A 19,589-nucleotide genomic window follows, 5' to 3' on the forward strand; every position below is an offset into this window, starting at 1 on the left:
AGGGATCAGAAAGGTTTGTAAAAGGCAGAGTGAAAATCCAAACCTCCCTTCTGTCCCCATCTCACCTTGCCACTCCAGAAACCTTTGGTCTGAAAGCTGGCAGCCTGAACAGGCCCTGGGAAGGAGCAGAACTCGGGGGGCATGCTGCTTCCCCCCGCTGCAGACCGAGTGGGTCCACCATGAACAGGACCAGCAGGGCGAACAGGACAAGTGGAGCAGTGCTCTGAAGACAGACCTGGTCTGAGTCCCAGCCCTGCTACTTCCCAGCCGAGGGACCTCCCATAACTGGGACCTCCCTGAGCCTCAGGTTCTCCATCAGCAAAATGGGCTAGTGTAAGGTTCAGTGAAATGAGGCCAACCCAGTGCAGGCTTAGAACAAACCCTGGCGAAGGACCCCGACACCACAGAAATTACTTATTACTACGGCCACCAGCGTGGCCCAGATCTGGCACCGAGCCGGGCTCCAGCACAGAACGGGGTGTCCGCTGGCTCCTGCAGTCAGGACTGAGCGCAGAGAGGCCGGGGCCCAGGCAGCTGGCTGACCACATGCCCCTGGCGCGGTCGTCAAGGTGTCTGCGGAAGCCCGGGGCAAGTGCACTCCCACACACGGTGACCCACGGCAGGGGTCACTGTCCGTGCTCGGTAAGCAGTGGATCACACACTTTCTGGTCTCAGGACACCTTTCACCCCTAACATTACTGAGGAACCCAAAGAGGTTTCCCTTATGTGGATTTTAGGTATTAGTATTGACTGTATTAGATACTAAAGTGAGAAGATTTTTTTAATTTATTTTCTTTGAATGTTCATAGCAGCTTTCAGTGGAATAGCCTGGAATTGGAAACAACCCAAAAGCTCTCCAATTAGTCAAGAATGTCACAAGCCGTGCTAAAGCTGTATAGTGATGCGCGGCTCTCCAGGAAGAAGGAAGAAATCCATGTCTGCAACTTGGATGGATCTCAAGGGAACTTTTCTGAGTGAAAAATCATTTATAGAACATTCTGCTTATATAACATAGCGTTCTTTTTATATAACCTTCTTAAGATGAGAAGGTTGTCGAGATGGAATACATGCTCGCGGTTGCCACGGGGAGACATTTTTAAAATACAAGACTCTGCGAGCACCCATGTGCCAGAAGCCACTAGAAGGATGATGTAATCCCGTGCCATGTGCCCTCCGAAAACCCCACCGTATACTCATCCAAGAAACAGTAAAAAGGAAAATAACACCTTAGATTACGAGAATGATTCTGACCTCATAGGCGCCTGAAAAAGTCTCAAAGACCCCCGCACCACCCAGGGCTCCTGGGAACACACTTTGAGAACCACTGGCCTCAAGGCTAGGAGAATGGACTCTGCAGCCAGACTGCCTGGGTTTGAATCCCTCCCTGTCACTCACGAGCCCTGTTGTTCAACTTCTTTGTGCCTTAGTTCCTCCGTCTGTTCGAACAGCCGTGCCCGGAACGCAGCGAGCACTGCGTAAGTCCTTGCATTACGAGGACTCTCACCACCAGCTTATGCAGCAAGAACTGCCAACCTGACCTCGCAGAGGCGGCTCAGGCAGGGGAAGTCACGTGCCCATGGTCACGCAGCTGGGCAGTGACAGGCCCCTCCCCGGGGGGGCTTCGCAGTATGCCCCTCAAAATCACCGGAGTCCCGAGTCCTCCTCTAGACCCCAAACTTTCCAGGACTCTTCATATGACTTTTAACGCAGTTTTCATTTTAACTAAGCTACGCAGGGCCAAATTTGCGCGGCATCTGTGGCTTTTCTTTCCCTTTCGTCCCACACTCTGAGGGAACTCAGCTTCCCCTGACAGAGGAAAAGCAAAGACCCCAGAGAGGAGGGGTTCGTCAAGCAGTCCATGCAGAGGCAGGGTGCGAAGGCGGGGCTCGATGTGTTGTTTCTCCGGAGTGACCTCTGCCAGGACCCCAAACGCACTTCCGTCGGGTGCCTGTGGCTTGCCTCCTGTAGGCAGGGGGGGACCGGGCACGGGACGGGGGTCTCCCCCTCCAGGCCCGAAGCTCCCGGTCTGCAGCCCACGGCAGAGGCCAGGCGAGGCGGCGTCAGAGGCGGCCCAGCGCAGCGTCAAGAGCACCCAGCAGGGCGTCGAGGCTACAGCTTCCGAGAATGCAGCACACGCCCTGGCCAGCTACGTGGGGAGAGCCACACGAAGAGCACGCCTGAGACACCGCCAGGCTTCTACGGGCCAGGAGACCCGCGCAGCCCAGAGGCCAAGTCAGGGGAAGTCCATGGGGAGGGTCTGCGCTGGGCTCGGGCCCCACAAAGCACCGGGGGCACCGGGAGCACCGGGAGCTGGCCTGACTGGAAGGCACTGACGCAGAACCCACCCTGCCGCCAACCGGAAGACTGGCTTCCCTGACGGGCTCGCCTTCACCAGCCACTGTCTTCCCCATCCCCCAGAAAGGGAAATGCTTTCATTAGAGGAGAGTCACCAAGATAAAATCTCCGTAAAACATTCAAGTATGCTGTACCACTGTGAACTGTTTTCTCACTGGGGCTGACGGAAGGCTGTCACTGATACCGTGTGGATCTACCGTGTGTGTCCATCCCGGAACCAGCAGTGCGTGTGGGCGTTCGATGGGTGCTCTGTGGAAGCAAGTCCCCCCGCCCCGGGTCACAAAAAGAGGGGCCCGATGTCCCTACAACCGGCGTGGGGCTGCCGCTGCTTTCGAGAGGGACGGGGACGGCAACAGCACCAAGCATGTCACTTGTCATCAAAGCTTGGCAGTGACTGTAGACATTTAGCCAGAAAGGGAACTTTGCTGGGTGGAAGAGTGGTGGCCAATCAGAAATAAGTAAGTGTGCTCCCCTCCACCCACCGCCCGAGACGAGAGTCTTCCTCTCCAGTCTAGAGCCCCACACCTGGCTCTGTTTGATGGCCTTGAAATCCCAGAGACACAGATCCCTGGGACACGTAGCTGGTGATCCGAATAATCACCGTCTTCAGACAGCGGGAATTCTCCCCAAAGTGGGCACTGCATGAAGCACACAGCTCTCCTACTGAGACCTTCCTCCCCCAGCACGCATCCCTGGTGGGGGAGTCCCATCCCCAGGAGTGTGCTCCCAGGTGCTAAGGTCACCCCCACTTCCCTGGGAGGTCTGGTATGCACCTGCTTGAACTCGGAAGATCAAAGGGACGGGAAAATGTTCTAGCTCCTGTCTGTGATGACTCCCTCTGCCACTCCCTGATTGGGAAAAATGACCGCCCCCATATTCAGAAAAGAAACATTGCAGCCCCGTGGTTGCAAAAGACCTCTCTCCTGTGTCAACCCCCTTTCATGGCAGACTTCAGAACAGGCCACACATGCTTTAACACTCGAGAATTTCTGGTCTGAAACACCTCCATGTTCCAGCAGGTCAACCCCCTCAGATGGAACTCTCTAGGGCAGCCTGCATATTCTGGCATCCCGGATGCGATGGGAAGTAGGCCCCCTGCACACGGCAAGCAGGAACGGGATGGGTGCCACAGCACTTCCAACTCCGCCTTCTCTGGTCCCTAACTCAACAACCCTCCCGCTTCTACCACGCCCATTTCACAGGTGGCAACACTGAGGCCGAGTGGCATATAGCGAGGACACTTGGCCTAGGAGTCTGATCCTAGCCTGCTGCTCCTTCCACCAGGCTCCCCACCTCCTCTGTGCCCTGGTCTCCTCACACTGCCTCACGGGCACAGCGGGCACGTGTAAGCCACGCATCCCCACTTCTTCCAGAAGGAGGTGTGCTCGGGATCCCACACCCAAATGTGCCACCCATTCCTTTTAGGGAGTCAACTTTCCTTACCTGGGAAATGGGTAAACAATCCCTGCCAGTCACATGGCTCCTTTCTTCTGAGATCAAAGCCCTTTGCAAACTTCCCCATTAATTTATATAATTGCTCCAGGAACTAAGGCAAATACAGGCTTAATTACCCCAATTTCGGAGATGAAATGAAGCCCAGAAACAAATAATAAGGGTATTGCTCAAGGTCCTGTAAGCTGTTGGGGGTCAAGCACTGGAGATCCAAGTCCCCTTCCATCCCTGGTGTTTTAACAGCACAAGCATCTTTGCCCCCCGGCTCTGCCCGTCACAGGAAAGCCAAGAAGCTAGTTTAATTATAAGCTTCTCCAAGGTGCAGAGCTTATGATCCCACGCGAGCACGCTGGTTACCCAGGCCCATCTTCGGTCCCTGCCCCTGGCGTGGAGGTGGCTCACGTCCTCACCCTCTGACAACAGTTCCGGGCCTGGGCCTTACTGCAGCATCGCCCACCCCTGGAAGTGACCGATGCCTTTCTTTCAGAAGTCACAGAGACCTCTCCTGATCCTCAGGGCCACCCGGTGAGGCTGAACACAGCACACATTTCTCTGGGTTCGCAATTCTGAAACAGCGGGGGAGCACAGGACATTCTGCCCGAAGCCCACAAAGCAGGTGCCCCTGAAGCCTGGGCACCCGCTGCCAGCAGTGTTCTGCCTCCCGGTCACCCGATGTGCTGGAAAAATCCAAACCGGCACCTCTCAAAACGGCCACAACCGCCAGGGATGTCACCATGCAGAGAACTGGGACATTACTGAGAAGTTACTTGGGGATCCAGGGTTCAGGGGCTCTGTTTCTACGGGGGTTGACAAATACAATTACCAGGCCCCTCAGCACCCCAGGCCCTGACCTGCACCCTCTTCTGCTTACCCAGGTGCCCAGGAGGATGCTGGGTACTTCTCAGGTGGTGTCTGGAGAGTGCGGCTTGAGGGAGGGGACAGGAGAGAAGACACGAGCCCGTTGAAGGTAGAGAGATGGTCTTGTTCCCCTCTGCCTTCCCAGCGCCTGGCCCAGCCTCTGGCCCAGCCTCTGGCCCACTGACAGCTCACAGCAGTGCTTGCAAAAAGACGGACCAAGGCAGGGAGGAAGAGACTGAAGCAGGGACAGAGAGAACAAGTCGGTCAGCTGGCAGACGAGTCAGACAAGACATGGAGGTGCGAGAACAGGGCTCCTTCCCCTTTTTCACTCCCTCCTTCATTTCCCCATGCCTTCATTGAGTAAACATTTACGGAGCCATTACGACATGCCAAGAACTGCACCAGACCCCACTTCAAAGGAGCAGGATGAATGAGGACGGAGGGGTGTAAATAATACTGAGTTCTTACTACGTGCCCGTAGTACACCCGAACATGCTTAACTCCCCCCAGCTCAATTCTGTTTTTAAAAAGCAAAAACTTCACTACCACTCACAGCAAGTGTGGGTACAAGGGGATGTAACACAGGTGGGGGCCAGTGGAACAAGGAGCGGGGGGAGGCGGCCGGCTCTGAGGGCTGGGGCATGAGAAGCCCGCCAGGCCTCACGGGGACAGGAGTCAGAGGGCCAGGGGCAGATGACAGCGGAGCCCTAGCAGGAGCCGCTGCAGATCCACACGGCTGGGAGAAGGGGAGCGGGATGCTGCTGAGGCAGGCAGGCGGCTACACAGCCCTCACAGGTACAATGGGACAACACCTCTCTTGGGGGGTGATACCATCGACTCAAAGATCAGACGGGGAACAAAGTGGGAAAGGCGACACGTGTGTTCATCTGCATTCCCTCTGCAGGAAGAAAAAATCTGTTTCCCTACCAATAACCCAAGAAGGAAAGAAACCTTCTTTTTTTTCTCTTTGGGCTCCTCTGCAGCTTTCCCCTACAGCAGAGGTCACTAACCTGGGCACCTACAAGGGCCGGGCAGGCACTTGCGGCCAAGGCCAAGTCACTGGGTACAGAGTGTGTCCCTCTGGAGAGCGGGGGCTCAGCCCAACTCGAGTATATCCTGCGGGGGGGGATGGGGGAGCTGGGCTTGGCCAGACCTGCCGGGTCTCTCCCGGAAGCTAGAAATCCAGATCCATGTGACACCTCTCCACCTTTAAGTTTTCGTAGCCAATTCAAAAGTTGTAAAAAACAACAACTGGGCAGAGTGTGGTTTGTCAATACTGCTCCCTAGACACATGCCTGGAGGACAGATTCCATAGCAAAGGGGAGGGGGCCACGAGGTGACAAAGACCTTTCCCAGGCATCCTGGAGCTCACCTCCTGCCACCAAGCCCTGTGTATGGGGGCAGACAAAGCTGGAGCAGCAGCAAGCAGAACCAAGGGGGCAGGCTTGGGGGTACGGCCGCTGGGCCTCTGTGGCGTTCACACTAGGACAGGAAATGAAGCCCCGGGCCACGGCCCCGCAGTTCACAGTCCCAACTTCTTTCTATCACTTGGTATCTTGGTATCCTGAGCACTGAACAAATACTAATTATTCTGCCTCCTGGGGGTAATCCGATGATTAGGGTAAATTCTTGACACCCCTGGGGCTCGATATTGAGTCAAGCAAATGTGACTGCTATTACTGAATCAGAAGAACTGGGACTGAGCAGCGTGCCCCTGTTTCTCCGGCTCCCCCGGCAGACAAAGCACAGGTTCTGATCACTCCCCTCCTCACCGTTGGGAGACCACACCGACCCGCCAGCTACTTTAAGCCCAAAGTCACACTACAAGCAGAGCTGCAGAGTTGGGCTTCTTGTAAATTTCCCACATCCACTTACAGCAGCTAAGAAGTAGTTACCAGAGCAACTCGCACAGCTCAGTGTGCCTGAGTTAGAGAGACCTGGCCCCATCCTATCCCTCCTGTCAAAAACACCTGCGGTTGCCTTAGAAACCTTCCTATTCCTGCTGCTTAATGAGAACAGATTTGTTGACCTGATCTGGTTTTCTTTCCCTAGAATGAGTCTAGCCACGCACCGAAGTATCAGACCGTTCAGTCACCTGACTTCCCACAGGAGTTAATAAAAACAAATCAAACCGTCACGTACTCCTCACCTGGTCCAAAGCACCATGGACCTGACCTTCCCTTCAATTTGAAAAGTTGGCGTGTAAGCGCCAGAAGGGAGCGTTCTTAAGTTTTCTAAGGTATTTCTGGGATTGGGGCAGGGAATTCCTCCCCACCCCACAATGCTGAACAGTTAAGATAGCAGGAAGGGAAGCGGAAAGAGTTCAGGGCTTAAGAGCCAAATATTCGTGGATATTGTAAAAAAAATATTTTACTAGCTCTGTGACCTTGGGCAAATTATACCACCCTTCTTACTCTGTTTCTCACTGGTAAAATAAGGCTAACACTACGAACGTCGTGGGCCATTGTAAGGACTCAAAGAGAAGTAAGCGAGATAACCTCTAGAGGTGCTAGAGAAACCAGGCACTGGGGAACATTAATTCACACACTCGCACCTTACCACCATGGCAAAATGCTGCCAGACCTGGCCAGGCACCCAGCTAGGCTCGGACGGAGGGCAGGTCCTCAGGAAGGCAAAGGATGTGGCTTTCTGAAACAGGCTCCAAACCAATCTGAATAGAAATCCTCGAATATAAGTGTGCCAACACATGGGGGCACGGGCGGGGTGGGGGGGCGTTGGAGAGTATATAAGCTCCCAGGACAAGGCTTTTTGAAGGCAATTGTCATCTTTACATAAATATTTACGTAACAACCACATGCTCCTCAGGCCCACTGAAGAACTCCGTCTGACCCCCGCCCCGTACCCCCAGAGGCAAGCCACTAAGTGAGAAGACCCATGAAGGATGGGCCCCTTTCCTGTACCGAACAGGGGACACTCGGGAGTGGCACAAGATTGGGGCAAACTGCTTTCCCTACTCCGTGGGCTGTGGGCTGCTGGCCAGGCTGGGGCGGTCCATCACCAGAGGACGCCTGAGGATCGGAGTGGAGCCAGAGGGCAGGACTGGCAGGGCCTGGGGCCCCTGGCTACTTACAGTCCTTGGATGGCCCAGCCCGCCCCTAAAGGGGCCCCTCCCAAGCCTGCTGAACCTCCACCCCTCACCCGCATTCCAGGGGTGACTCCACTCAACTCACCCACCTTTCTCTCTCCCCAAACCACCTTCCCCGCCTGACCCCTCAGCTTCACGCCCTCACTCCCAATCCTCCAGGCCACCTCAACGCCTCTCCTGTCCAATTGCCAGGTTTCAACTAGTCATTGCTCCAGCGGGAGCAGTTCAAGTTCTGCTCCAGGTGCTCCAGGCACCTCTGGATTCATTTTTGAAAACACTGCGTCCAGCTCCCTCCGCCTTCCCTGCAGCCAGCCATCTCCTCTCCTTCCCTCGTCCCCATCCCTCCAGCTGTCAGGACCTTCACCTCCACCCTCTCTACCCACTCGTCTGGTGTGTCCTGTTGTTTTCCAAGTTTTCCAGTTTTCTAAAGGAGGTCTCCTTTAAAATGTTACCCCAAGCCCCCAGAGCACAGAACAGACGCCAGGCATGGGGCTGGGATGGAGGAAGCCCTGCTCTTCCAGCTCAGTCTCCCCCAAGGCCTTAAGGGGGTCCCCAGGCCACCTTCCCAGAGCACAGATTGAAAACCACTGCCCTTACCACCCCCACCCGCCCAAGTCCCCCTCCTCCATTCTCTTTCAGCTGTGAGATCTCACCAGCAGGGCACAGAGAGAAAGAGGGTGCTACTGCGCACTTCCAGAGCCCTGTGGGGGCCGGCTGAAGTCTCCGGCAGAAAGAGCAAGGGACACGTCCCAGAGCAGCTGACATGTGAAGGACAGGCAGGCATTTTCAGGATGGGGAAGGCACAGGGCAGAGTATTCCAGGCAGACGGGAGGCAAGAGCAAAGCCTGGGTGCTACAGCTGAGAATGGCTTGCAGGACAGGAGTCGAACCAGGCTTTACCGCCACCACTCAGCTCCCTCTGCAAGCCTCGCTGGGCCACCAGTGAGAGAGACACGATGACGGTCGCCACGCATCACGTGCACAGCACTTACAATGTACTGAGCAGTGTCCTAGGCGCTCTGTCCGCAGCAGCTCGTGTGATCCTCACACCGGGTCCTCGAGGCTGTGTCGCCTTCGGCTTTCCTCATTTTACAGATGAGAAACCTGGGTCGAAGAGAAGACTTGTACCTGATCCCAGTCTCATGACAAGGAAATGGCAGAACCCGAATTTCACTGTGGCGGTCTGGTCCCTGGGGCCCATACCCTTCACCAGGGCACCATGCCACCCCTAAGTCAAGTGTGCGCCCTTGCAACACTGCGCCCAGCTCTGGGGACAAACTTATAATGCAGTCATTCCTGCTGACATCTTTCCATCAGACTTCTAAAGCATGGGGGCTGGCCACACAGTGCCCCAGGGCCCCAGAGCTCCCAAAGGCACCAGGAGCAGTGCCTCCTTCGGGCTGTGGCCCTGCAGGGAAAGCCCAGCCGCCAAAAGCTCTGGGAGACAGACAGCCCCACACCCTCGGTCACTACTGGCTGGGGAGCTTGTGCGGGCTACTCCTTCCCTTTGGACCTCGGTTTCTCCTCTCACACAGGGCTTTTACAGGGCTGAAATGAACTAGCGCCTGGGAAGTCCAAGGCCCTGTGCTCAGGCCGGACTCAACAAATGGTCAGGCCCTTCTTCATCAGCACGGCTGAGCTCCCACCCGGCCCATCCCCTCTGCAGATGCGGAGGACAAAGAACTAAAGATTCCTCCAGAGACAGCATCCATCAACCGTGCCACGGAAATCCGGGGGCCGGATGTAACGCACATCAGTAACGCTCCACAGCAGTCAATACGATGGCCAAGAAACAGGTTATTTAATAAGTAGCCCATCCGTGAAACTTCGTGACAGTAAAACACAAGCAGGACACTCTGCAAAGCCTCCTCCTCTTGTGGCCCACGGCTCAGTGAAAAGAAAACCATCCTAAGCTACCCCACACCCAGTGGCCACTTGTTTGTCCTTTGCCCCAACCGTTCAGATGACTCAGAAAGGACCTCAGGCTGCAGCTGTCAGCCTCCCCCCACCCCCCTCTTCCTAACCGGCGCAGGGCAAGCTGAGCTAAGCAGGTTCGACCATCCCTTTAGGAGGGATCAGGATTAAGGTCAAGGCAAACACCCAGGAGTCTGTAGGAAGTCACTCAAAGTCTGTCTGTTCAAAAACCAGGACAACGAGACCACTGTTCTCACTGATTTGGGGCCGTCCTAGGCTGGTAGAAGGTGGGGCACCTGTAGACCTTCTCCCTGCCAGTGAGCTCTGACGCTAGGAGCTTCTGAATCCCCCACAGGCAGGCGTGCTGAGGGCAACAACGGAGCCAGAGAAAAAGAGAAACTAGGCCACAGCCTCCTCGTATCTGCTCTTGACTCAAGCAGGGATCCATGAAGGCCATTATCAAACCTGCAAAGGTCATTATCAAACAGGCGACACCATATCAGCAGCTACACCGGCTCTGGACCCAGTTTTACCCTTTGGCAGAAGGCCTCGTCAGAGCCAGCCTCTCCAGCAGCTACCCGCCTGGTTCTAACAGACTCCACCCTCTCCAGCCCTCTCCCACCTCTCCCAGGAATCTCTAGAGAACACAGCCAATCAGAGCTCTCACATCCCTGCTTAGAACCTTCCATACCTCCCCAGTGCTTTGGTATTACATTCAAAACCTTGTGCTCCTGGGCTTGGCATACGAGGCCCTGTATCAGCTGACCCCAGACCTCCTTTTTCAGCTAGATCTCCTTCCACTCCCTCAGGGGCTGCTCACTCCACCCCAACTTTCTGTTCTACCTACTATTCCCAGAACAAGCAACATGCTTCCAATGGCTTGACAAAAATTCTGCACCTACAGGGATCCTGCCCACAGGAGTCACCAGCTCTGCCACCCAACCTTTGCTCCTACTGTTCCCTCCTCCTGGAATACTCTTTCCTATGCCTTCCCTGGCTTGAAAATGCCTGCCCATCTTCAAATGTCAGTTCCCTCTCCCAAAGACTTCATCCTACCCTCCCACGGTGCTCTGTAAGTACCACCCGGTGTTATCATACAGGAATTGGCATGTTTCTCCAGTCAGACTGTGAGCTGTGTTGCTCAGGTCTGCATCCCAGCACTAGGTCAATGCCTAGCACACAGAAGGCACTCAATGACTGCTGACCGGACAGGGACACCCACTCTGGGCCAACATAGAAGAACAGGGAGACTCAACCAACCGAAAAACCAGACGAAATAAACAGAACAACAGTTTTCAGACACTGGACATTAGGCACTGCAGGGAAGTGATTCTTGAGAGGGGAGAACAAATGATTGCCCCCAGCTCACTGCCCAGAAAGAGGTTCCAGGCCATGATACGGGGACAGAGTGCCTAGGCAAAGCCTGACAGTCTCGGAGGCCACCAGTCTCCCCAGGTTGGGGAAAGGAAGTTGGGAGTCCTTGGAGGCCAAGGCAGGCAGACTTTACAGGGTCTATACCAGAGAGGAGATAGTGACATAAAGAGAGGACTCTGGAAATCTGCAAAGGGTCCCCCTCCATTTTTCGGCTGAGTGCTGATAGTACAGACCAGGATTAGGGGGAAAACTCCTTGGACCTCAAGTTGAGCAAAGAATAATTTGTATCTGAGTCAGCATAGAAAAACCTAGTAATCCACAGGGCATCCGTGGAGCACTGAAGAAGGTACTGTGTTGTTAGTGGGGAAAAATTAACCCTGATCTAAAGATTGTTCTGATCCAAGGTAACAAAACTGAAGAGCAAGTCTTTAAAGGATGAAACTGTTTCCAAGTAACTTAACAGTGTCTCAAAACGATGCCAAGAATATACATAGATACACAAAAATACCCAGCACCCAACGGGATAAAATTTGCACCGTCTGACATTGATCAAAAATTACCACACATACAAAGAAGCAAGAAAATGGAATCCATAACGAGGGAAAAATCAATCAGCAGAAACAGACTCAGAAATACAGATAACAGAATTAGCATAAAAGGACATTAAAATGGTCTCTACAACCATATTCCACATGTTCAAGAAGCTAAAGTAAAAACTGAGCATGTTAAGTAGAGACATGGAAAATATAAAAAAGACCCAAATGGAACTTGCAGAGACAGAAACTCTAATATTGAGATAAAAAGTATACTGGAAGTAACAACAGAGTAGGCCCTACAGAAGAAAAGATTGGTGAACTTGAAGAAATAACAACACAAACTACCCAAAACAAATCACAGAGAGAAAAATAAAGACTGGGGGAGAAAATGAATGAAGCATCAGAGAGCTGTGGAACAACTTCAGGCATCCTAATATACTTGTAATTGGAGTCCCCAAAGAAAAGAGAGAAAGGAGAATAGAGAAACTAGCTGAAGAATTAACAGGGTGAAAACTTTCCAAATTTTTTGAAAGCTATAAACCCACAGATTCAAAAAACTCAACTAACCCAAGCACAATAAACATGAAGAAAATTATACCAGCCATCATGATGATTGTTTAAAACCAGTGATAAAAGGGGGCACCTGGGTGACTCAGTCAGTTAAGAATCTGCCTTCAGCTCAGGTCATGATTCCAGGTCATAATCCCTGGGATCAAGACCCGCAATGGGCTCCTTGCTCAGCAAGGAGTCTGCTTTTCCCTCTCCATCTGCCCCTCCCCCCTGCTTGTGCTGTCTCTCAATCACTCTCTCTCAAATAAATAAATAAAATCTTTAAAAAAATAAAAGACTGATAAAAGGAAAGCAGAAAGAAAAACGGCACACTGGAAATGGAAGAACAAAAAATAAAAGGACAACTGATTATTCATATGAAACAATGCAAGCCGGAAGACACTGGAACCACATCTTAAAATGTTGAAATTAAAAGAAGCAACTTAAATTTCTATACCCAGGGAAAAAAACTTTCAATAACAAAGGTAAAATAAAGACTTTCTTAGACATCCAGAATTCATCACCTGCAAGAAATATTAAAGGAAGTCCTCAAGTCAGAAAGAACGTGAAACAAAATGGGTCTACCCAGAAGAATGAAGAACACCAGAAATGATAAACATGTAAATAAATATAAAATATCTTTTCCTTTTTGATCTCTTTACAAAATAATTGTTTACAGCAAAAATAACAATAATGTATTGTGGGATTTATAACATATGTACAACTGAAATGTGTGACAACAATACAAAGTCCAGTAGGGAAGAAATTAATGTATACAAAATGGTATAACATCATTTGATGATAGACTGTGACAAGTCAAAAATACATATTATGAATTGTAAGGCAACTGCTAAAAAACAAACAAAAAAGAGTTGTAGCTAATAAACTAGCATAGGAAACAAAATAAAATCATAAAAAATTACACAACCCCAAAGAGATCAGAAAAAAAAAAAGAAAGAAATGGGAAGAAAGAATATTGGACAAACTGAAAACAAACAGCAAGATAATAGTTAAGCCCAACAATACTAATAATCATATTAAACGTAAATGTTCTAAATATCCCAACTAAAAGGCAGAGATTGTAAAATTGAATTTTACAAAATGTAAAACCTATCTATATGTTTCCTACAAGAACCCACTTAAAGACACATAATTTAAAAGTAAGAGGATATAAAGAAATACACCAAGCAAACATTGATTTTTTAAACACTATCCATTTTTAAATTGCGATAAAACATATATAACAAAATTTACCACTTGAACCATTTTAAAATGTACAGTTTTATAGCATTAAGTACATTTAGAATTTTTTTGTCATCCCAAACTGAAACTCTATACCCATTAAACACTAATTCTCCATTCTTCCCTCCTGAGCCCCTGGCAACCACCATTCTTCTTTCTGACTCTGTGAACATAACTACTCTAGGAACCTTACATAAGAGGGATCATGCAATATTTGTCCCTCTGTGATTGGCTGTTTCGCTTTGCATTATTTCTTCGAGTTTCATCCATGTCGTAGCACGTGTCAAAATTTCCTTCCTTTTCAAAGCTAGATGATGTTCTATGTATGTGCCACATTTTGTTTGGCCATTCATCTGTCAATGAACACTTGGGTTGCTTCTACCTTTTGGCCACTGTGAATAATGCTGCCATGAACACTGGTGTACAAATATATTGGTTGAGTCTCTGCTTATACTTCTTTAGGGCATATACCCATTATTGGAATGGCTGGATCATAGGGTAATTGTGAATTTAATTTTTTGAGGGATTGCCATACTGTTTTCCACAGCAGTTGTACATCTGATATTCCCACCAGCAATACTAAGAGTTCCAATCTCTCTACATCCTCTTGCCAGTACTTCTGGTTTTTTGGGTAACAGCCATCTTAATGGGTGTGAAGTGGTATCTCACTGTCATTTTGATTTGCATTTCTCTAATGACCAGTGATAGTGAATATCTTCCTGTGCTTACTGGTCATTTATATATCTTCTTCAGAGAAATGTCTACTCAAGTCCCTTGCCTATTTTAATCACATCATTTCTTTTTTGAGTTGTAGTACTGAATATATTCTGGATATCAATCCAATAATTTTTTAAAAGCTGGATTGGCTATATTACTATGAGATGAAGTAGATTTCATTACCAGGGGTTAAAAGGGCCAATTCATCAAACAAACGACACTCCAAAATGTTTATGTACTAATAACAGAGCTTCAAAATACATGAAGCAAAAACTGATAAGACTATAAGGAGAAATGGACAAATCAACCATTATAGTTGTAAGTTTCAATGACCCTTTTTCACAAGCTGATAGAACAAGTAGACAGAAAAGCAGTAAGCAGTTAAGACTTGAACAGCACTACCAACCAACCTAACTGACATTTATACAACACTCCACTCAACAAAGCAGGAAACACATTTTTCCCAAGTGTTCACAGAACATTTACCAGGGAACACCATATCCTGGGCCATAAAACAAGTCTCAGTAAATTAAAACATTTCAAATCATACAAAGTACATCCTTTGTTTACAAAAAAAATTAAGTTAGAAATCAATGTTTACTGGACAGAAAGAGAATAAAGTCACAGTATAATGCTGACTTTGTGTCCTCTACTGCTTGTAAACCTGCCAAGGAGGGAGTGAAATACATTGGCAGTGGGACTAAAAGCACTTAAATGTCTTCAATGCTAGGCATACCTGACCTGGGCTATCTGTTTGATAACATGTTCATGGTTGAATCTCTCCTTCTCTCTCCTCTCCAGCCCATCCTAAGCCCCAGCGGCCCCACTTGTCAGCACCACCTAAATCACGACAAACCTGTTTGGTATTTGCTCCAGTCTCTCACAGAAACCAGCAAGGGGAAGAGAAATGCAGAAGGAGCACCTGCGAAGTAAACATGCCTTATAAAGCACCCAAATCCTCAGAGACACTGCCACCACAGAGATCTCTGTGTTGCAGGGCAAGTATCCGGGAACAAACCAGAACCTTATAAAAACTCTAGACCCCGAACAGAAACTAAAAGAATTTCAGAACAATAGAGATCCAGTGGGATTAAAACAAGGTCTTCGATGACCTGATTATGTCAGCCTGGAAAAACCCTACTGGTACTGGCCAAAAGTATCTGGAAATGATCCACATGGCCAGTTACCCCAATGCCCTTTCAATGGGAGATTTATGCCAGATTAGCTCAAGTCACAGAAATAAGTAAAAAGAAAACAAGAATCCTTAGAAATAATCTCACTTCCAAGTACAGAAAATCTACAAACTCCTTAAGGTGGTGCTTCCCAAATTTGACTCTCAAAATGAATCATGCAGTGCATATGTAAAAAATACTGATTTCTGGGACCCCTCCAGACAACCTCCAGGGGTCTGGCTCCGTATTTTTAACCACCATCACAGATGATTCTTTTTTTTTTTTTTAATTTATTTATTTTAGAGAGAGAGAGAGAGCAAGAGAGGGGAGGGGCAAGGGAGAGAGAGAAAGAGAATCCTCAAGCAGACTCCCTGAGTGCAGAGCCCGACACAGGGCTTGATCCCAGGACCCCAAGACCATGACCAGAGCTGAAACCAAGAGCCAGATGCTCCACCTCCTGAGCCACTCAGGCTTCCCTAAGCATCACAGAGGATTCCTAAGGTCCAGAATGAACATTAGCTGTGAAATGAGACGAAGGGGTTAAAAATCCTGACTGGGCACTTCCTGGATGTGTGACCAAATTATGTAATATCTCTGCAGCTCCCTTTCTATCTGTAAAATGGGATCACCACCTACCTTGAAGTGTTCTCAGAATTCACTATGTTCACAAAGCCCCTAAAACAGTGCCAAGAGCACATGACAGTCAAGCAAGAAATGAGAGCTACTGCTACCTAAAAACCAGCCAGCAGAAGCTGCCCAGATGAAGAAATCTAAAATGAAATGTTCTACCTAATGGAAATTACAAAGGCACCAAGCCAGTTTCCAAGATAATCGAGGAAAAAAAGGCTTTCTGGGCACTATGACCACCAAGAACAAAGACTTTCACTTTAGCAGCCAATAGTTCACCCAAGCCCTTCCTCCCACCCAGAACCACAAGGTCCAGGCCTGGGCAAGGCTGCAACTTTGCACAACAGCCAGAGAGTCCTTCCTCCCCAGATCCCTCTGTCACTGCCACCTCCAGCTCTAGGGCCGACAGTCCTGAGAGTCAGGTGGCAGCATCCTGGGTACACCAGTAGTAAACAGGAGCCTGGAAAAGAGGCAAGGAGCCAATGAAGGGAGTGGAAAAGGCCTGAGTCAGCAACAGGATTACTGAGTGAAGGGAAGTGAGTCTGTGAAGTTTCCAGGGCTAAAGGAGACATTTCTAGGGTGGGTGAGGCCAGACACTGTGTACTGAGAAAGCACTGTCTCAGGGGCTGAAACCCCAAGATGCAGGGTCAACTCTGCCAGTAACTCACAGCACAGCCCCAGGTAACTCCTTCTCCCATCCATAAAGTGGGGAAATAAGCATCTTATTGGCTGTGGGGAAGAAATGAGGAGGAACCAGGCACCTATGGGAGACACACAGACACCCATATGCCCCACTGCCCTTTGTACCCAAGAGAAACCGAACACATACTGGAGAGAGAGACAAATATGTACAGAAATACAAATAGACACACACACACACCAATGCCCTTGGTACCCAGCAGCTCCAGGGGTAGGGTTTGGTCAGGGACGCTGGGCGCTCCTAGTCTGGGTACAGAAAAAAGGAGAACAGAGCCGAGGCTGAAAGCCCCTTTCTTTCACTGTCCTGGGGAAAGGGCACAGGCAGAGAGTCACAGACCAGAGTCCCTGTGACCCTAGTCTGCCACAGGCCTCCCGTGTGACCTCTGGCTCCCACTCTTAGGCCTGCTTTCCCATNCCAATCACCGGCCTCTGCCAGGATGAGGCGGACCGGCGGGGGCGCGCCAGGAGCCACTGCCAGCGCCACCCCCTTCCCCGTCCTCGCCCCTCCCCGGGTCCTGCTCACCTGCCCCGGCCGCCGCGCCGCCACCGCTGCCGCCACCGCCGCCGCGGGTTAAACCACGGCCCGCGCCCACACTTCCGGGGCCCGCAGGCCCGCCCCCTCCCGCCGGATGTGACACCCCTCCAACGTCCGGGACTGGGAGCGGGTCCCGCGCCGCTCGTCCCGTGCCACGCTGGGCGGCCCGCGGGCCCAAGTCACCACGACACCGCTTCCCCCTGCCCCCCCACCACACACACTCGCAGCCCCCCTGGGCCACACCCACGGGAGGCCCCACGAGACCCTCCCGCGAGCTGCAGACGCCGAGGTGGGTCCCGCCCCGTAAAGGCCTCCGCCCCGCCCCTGGGGGCACCGCCCATTGGGCGGAGACGCGACCGCCCTGGGCGAGTGCGCCTGCGCGGACATCCCGCGGGTTCTCTGGCGGGCGAGCAAGGGGCAGGTCTGTTTTATTCGGCTCAGCTGTGGGGAAGCTGCTGAAAGCGGCCCAAAACGGGCCGAGAAGAAACGAATGGAATCCCAGCACCTCGGGAACGCCCTAGGTGGTCGAGCTCAAGCTGAGGAGCCTCCACGTCAACCATTTGGCCCCAGGACGGGAGTGACCACGGACCTGTGTCCTTCCCTGGCAGAGAGAAGCTCCTGTCCCTCTGGAAGGGGCTGGCTGGTTCCTCAAAACAACTCTGCGTGGTTTCTCGAGGCCCTAGATTGCACTTTTAGTCCATTCTGTGTGGGTAGTGCTTGACAGAGGTCCTTTTACGTCCTCCCTTGCCCGGAATCACGAGACCGATGCCCTGGGAAGAAGGGCCCTGATGCCAGCCCGCACTCTCTTCCTTGGGCAGCCAGGCGAATCCCAGTCCCTGTTTTGCCTCTCAGCAGGGTCCGTGATAGCAGCTTTGCAAAACTGGGATCCCAGGAGGAGAGCTTCTTAGATCAAGGAAACCGTACCACCCAAAATTCGCAATCTTATTAGGTGTTGAATTAAGGCCATCATTGCTAGGGACAGTAACCCAACTCAAACCAACTTTTGCAGATCGGAAATTATTGGGTCACATAACCATAAAGTCCGGGGAGGCGGGTGGTAGCACAGCAGTATTCAAAGCCTCATCCTCCTTATTTGACTCTGCCCTTCCTTTTGTGACATCAAAATTCCTTTCAGCAGATAGTCTCAAAATTTCTATTTCAAATCTGGAGAGAATGGATCTGATTGGCTGTGGTGATCACCACTGCCCCTATTGGGCGAAGCTTCCTCTTTCTTGCTGCCTCCTGGCTGCCAGGTAGCCTTGGATCAATGACCCTTGGGCAAGGTCAGTGATCACTCCTAGAGCGCAGAAGGGATCATGAGGAAGGCAGTCTCAGCTACTGACTTACCTGAGGGATATCATGGTTGGTTTTTTGCAAACATCTCACTTTGAAGATAGCGTCAGAGTGGCTCCTGTTCACAGCAGCTGTCAGAAAGCTGGGTTGAAACTGTTTCTGAGGGGTCCGGACCAGGGCAGATGACCTTCATTTTGTGTCATAAACTTTCTGTGCTATATAATTTTTAATTTGTGCGTATGTTACTTTGGTCATAAAAAATTAGAAAACACAGGTCTTAGACAGTTGAACATCCAACTCTTTTTTTTTTTTTTAAAGATTTTATTTTATTATTTATTTGACAGAGATAGAGACAGCCAGTGAGAGGGGGAACACAAGCAGGGGGAGTGGGAGAGGAAGAAGCAGGCTCATAGTGGAGGAGCCTGATGTGGGGCTCGAACCCGTAACGCCGGGATCACGCCCTGAGCGTGAAGGCAGACGCTTAACCGCTGTGCCACCCAGGCGCCCCTGAACATCCAACTCTTGATTTCTGCTCAGGTGGTGATCTCAGGGTCGTGAGAGGTCGTGATCTCGACTGCGAGATCGAGAGAGGGAGAGAGAGAGAGAGAGATCGGGCCCTGCATCCGGCTCAGCGCTGGGCAAGGAGCCTGCTTGGGATTCTCTCCCCTCTCCCTCTGCTCCTCCCCCCTTCGCTCATGCACACATGCGTGTGCACTCTCTCTCTAAAAAAAAAAAAAATGAAAATACTACTGATGGACTAACTTGAGTTTATATTCTGCAATCCTTCACTCACTGGTACTATGTTGGCAGGTGAAATAGGCACGTGATGTTTGGAGTGAGAGTGGTCATCTTGACCTGTGAATTGACCATGGGTTGGAGGCCATACCTGGAGGCAGGACAAAACAGAAGGAGGCTGAGCCCTGACATCCATTGCCAGGCTGCTGGATGCTTGCCTCCGGACTTTCACGAGAGGGAAATAAACCACCTTGTGTAAGCCACGCTTGTTTGGAGTTTTCTGTCACTGGTGCCCTTTAGGTGTTAGACTCTACTTCCAGAAGGCCCCTCTTGTACCCCCAAGACTGGGTAAGTGCCCCCTTGTCTGTTCTTCAAACACCCCACACTTCTTTTCTTAGCATTTGCTACATTTTTGTGTAGCTGACC

General features: G+C 50.8%; 1 protein-coding gene across 1 annotated transcript in view; it reads right to left on the reverse strand.

The window, feature by feature from the left end:
- Positions 1 to 17,432, reverse strand: part of VPS37C (VPS37C subunit of ESCRT-I) — a 26,099-nt gene extending 8,667 nt beyond the window's left edge. The window contains 1 exon segment of the mRNA XM_034646531.1: positions 17,124 to 17,432. The gene's annotated coding sequence lies outside the window, so the exon portion shown is untranslated.
- Between the last annotated feature and the right edge of the window lie 2,157 nt (positions 17,433 to 19,589).

Source organism: Ailuropoda melanoleuca, chromosome 16 (assembly GCF_002007445.2).
Source record: "Ailuropoda melanoleuca isolate Jingjing chromosome 16, ASM200744v2, whole genome shotgun sequence".
Lineage (NCBI taxonomy): Eukaryota > Metazoa > Chordata > Mammalia > Carnivora > Ursidae > Ailuropoda > Ailuropoda melanoleuca.